The 3,632-nt window shown below is 58.2% G+C and overlaps 1 protein-coding gene across 1 annotated transcript in view; it reads left to right on the forward strand.

Annotated features, from left to right (window-relative positions):
• The window catches only part of DAB2IP (DAB2 interacting protein), a 126,564-nt gene that overhangs the window by 45,347 nt on the left and 77,585 nt on the right, over nt 1-3,632 (forward strand).

Raw genomic sequence — 3,632 nt, forward strand, 5'->3', positions numbered from 1 at the left:
CGCGCCGAAAGCGCGAGGGCACCCCACGCCGCCCTCCGGCAACTTGTGGGGCCATCTCGGACGGGGGCGGGGCGCGACGGGAGGACTTCTCACTCCCCCTGGGGTGAGGACCGGGTGCCCGAGCCTCGGGGCGAGGCCGGGAGGGAAGTCCCCTCGCCGAGAAGTCCTGCCTCGCCTCGCCGAGGTGGGCATTGTTTCCCGGGCGGTGCAGTGCCCGGAGCTGGTGACAGAAGTGGCACCTCCACCCCAGGATCCATCCCCTGCCTCTGGAGCCCTTGAGTGTCCGATACCAAAGGCATTTCGGCTGGGTTTTGCGGAGACCCAGCGGTGACGAAAAGGGTGAACATCTGGAGGGGAGGAACAGGGGGCTGGGCCGCTTAGGGGGCACATCTGCTGTAAGTAGGGCGCGTGCTCCGCTGGGGGCTGGGGCGAGCAGAGCGGGCAGTGCCTGAGGCCAAGGAATAAGGGCCTCATCCTTTCCAGCCCTGGGCAGCTGCTTCCCTCCCTTACCTCTCCACTCCCAGAGGTGTCTCCTATTCCCTGTTTCCTTTCCCTAGGCAAGCCAGGAGCAGGTGTGGAAATTCCAAGGGGAGGTGGCTTGTGGGGCAGAGGAGAGAGAGGAGGTGGTTCAGCCTGCTAGGAGTCACTGGCAAGGAGCAGGCTTCAGCTCGCAAGGGCAAGCCCTCCTGTCTGCTTGCGGGGACACCCGGCGGACACAGCCTCTTGGGGCCCAGGTCCCCCCTCCTTGAGCCGTGCCAGCCCCAGCACCTTTCTGCTTGGGCACAGCATGGTGGTGGATTCTGGTGCCAGTTAGAATGTGTTCCTGCTCAGCTAAATGGAGGTGAAAGAACGAACGGGCAGGCAGCAAGGAGCCTTTTCGGCATTCAGCCCCAGCATCTCAGGCCCCTGGCATCTGCCTTCCTTCATAGGGCTGTGCCCCTGTGTATGATTGGTGAGTTGGCACTCCCTGTAAGGGAGGCACAGGTAGAATGAAAATCTCTCTCCCCTCCCCCTTGGTTCCAGCAGGCAGAGGAGTACAAGTTATAGCCCAACTCCTGCCCAAGGTTGAGTGACTGTTTAACTGACCACTAGCATCTTCCCGAAGAGTACTCTTTCCACTCTCCAGGAGAATTACTAGACCTTTAATTTTCATCAGCCCGGAGCTGCTCTCTCTAATGCATCCTCCCCACTGCCTGCAGCTGGTTTGCTGCCCCAGCTGCCAAGCCCAGCCCGAGGCAGGACCCTCAGCCTTTTTCTGATGGCCGTGGTTCCCCAGGGGACCAGGCGTGCCCTGGCAGGAAGATTTAGCCAGGCCAGAGCTCAGCGCTGGGTGCAGCCACTGCGTCTTTGAAAATCTCGGTTCCCATCTTTGTTATTGTCTGGGCGGCAGGCCACCCGGTTTGCTGCCTTCCTCCCTCCGCCCAGCCCCTTCCTCTGGCTTTCTTCCCCAGGAACATGCCCTTCTCTGCGCTTTCCTTGGTGGGGGTCAGGACCCTCTGCACCCGCATTCAGGGCCTCGTGTACGTACCCAGTTTTGTGTGCATGTGTGGGTGTCCGGGGAACAGGAGAGACGGCAGGCGGTCCGGCCTGAGTGTGCCTGCCCTCCTGGGAGCAGACAGCGTGCATGCCATGTTTACCTCCCTCCAGCCGGAAGCCTGCACGGAGATGCCGGCGAGCGCTCGGTTGGCAACCCTGGCCGGAGGTCAGGGCCTGGCTGAGATGACCTGGAGCAGGTCCTGCCCAGCTTGGCCTCACGTCAGCTTTGCCACATGCCGGAGGGGCACGGAGGGGGGTGGGTAGGGAGAAAGACTGCAAGTCTGTTTCTAGAAACGGTGGTAAATGGTAGCGGCTGGAGCAGAATATCACTGACAGTGGTGTGGAATTGTCTTATTAATTTTCTATAAACAAAATCTGGCTTGGTGGCTTCTCTGGCACAGGAAGGGAGCCCAGACTTCCCACGGACAGGCAGAGAGACTTGAGTTTGAAGTCCTTCTGTCCAGCCTTGGAGCTGCAATGGGCTTTACTCGGACTGGGGTCTCCTGATGTGCTGCTTTGCCTAGAGGTAGATTTATTGGCTGCTGGTGGGATGGCTGGGCAGGTGTTTCTCTGGGGCAGTCCCTGGATTCGCCCTGTTTGGAGTTGAGTGAGTCAAGCCGACTCTGGCGACCCCCCACCCCCACCCCCCAAGCTCACGGTCAACGCTGAGTGAGTGGAGAGGCGCCTCCCCCCGCTCTGCCGTGGGGTGGTGCTGCTGCTGAAGGCTGGGAGGACAGAACGGCTGCCTTTGGCGTGGCTCATGGGACCCCACTGGGCTGCCGTGCCTCTCCCTGGGAAGGGGGCAAGTGCAGAGCCAGCGGCCTCACTGAGGAGACGGGCACGGGAAGGGGGCTGGGGGCCTCTAGGGTGGCAGATGTGAGCCCCCGTAGCCGCCTCATGGGGAGAAGGAGCACAGGGAACTCAGGGGCGGCCACTTGGGTTCTGACTCTGGATGAATCTGTCTGCTTTATGGCTGCTGAAGCGGCTTTGTTGCATGCTCTCTGTGCTGGGGAGGTTATTTTCTTTTTGCGCTGGGATTCTCTCATCTGGGAGCTTTTTTTTTTTTTTTTTTTTTTTTGCGCCGGGATTCTCTCCTCTGGATTCTCTCATCCAGTTGGCTCCGTTCTGGGATCTTTCAGCTCCTTGGGAAAGGAGTCTGCCCCAGGTGTGGAGACGCTGAAGTTGGCTGATACGGGGAGAGGGCTGATGCCTGGTTGTGAGGCTGGGGTCAAGCCAGCCAGGGCTTGGTGGGCACAACTGGGCTCTGGGGTCCCCGAGGGCCACAGGACCGGTTTGAGCCTTTGTACTTACTTCCCTGAAAACAGCCTGGGGGAGGTTCTCAGTCGGTCTCCAAGATCACTGGACCCCTCAACGCTCATTTCTCCTTTGGAGGTTTTGGAAATAAGCACCAAGGACAGGTAATCATTTCCCGTGGATAACAGAAATGAATGCTGCTCGGAGGCTTTCCAGGTGAAAGGTGTGCTGGCAAAAGCACTTTTGTTTTGCAGGCTGGAAATGTTCCTGCTTCATTTACAAGACGGTATTAATGTTGGTAAAAGCAATCTCGGATGTGGTGCTTCTGCCTTCCCAGAAGATAATTTCCAAGTCACTCATTTATTTATTAATGTTGCTGAGTATCTAGGAGGGTCAGCTGGCAATACTGTGCTTTCCTCATTTTTTTTTCTGGCTGACACAGTATCTGGGTGACTCTGGATCTCCACAGGCGGGCAACCCAGGTGCAGTTACCCAAGGCTGGTATGTGTGGAGTGAGAGATTGATTTCCCTTACAGGGAATATGTGTGTTGCCTGGAGTTCCCACACCTGAAAGTTACTAATGGTGGGATTCCAGGCAGTGTAAGACTAGGGAGGGAGATAATTTGGAAGTGGGGGGAGGGGGCTTTCAGGGACCCTCACCCGGCCCTGAGGAGGCAGGAATCAATTCTCCCCCTTTGGGTGAGGCATTCCTTGGTGGGAGGAGAGGAAGCTTGATGAGGAACAGGGAAAAATGGAAGACAGAATCTGATTTCTGTTGACAGTAGGTGCAGGAAGGGCTGGGCACCCAGGCCAGGGTTTTCTCCGCTCTTTCCCTCCCCTGC

Source organism: Lipotes vexillifer, unplaced genomic scaffold (genome assembly GCF_000442215.2).
Source record: "Lipotes vexillifer unplaced genomic scaffold, Lipotes_vexillifer_v1.1 scaffold1285, whole genome shotgun sequence".
Lineage (NCBI taxonomy): Eukaryota > Metazoa > Chordata > Mammalia > Artiodactyla > Lipotidae > Lipotes > Lipotes vexillifer.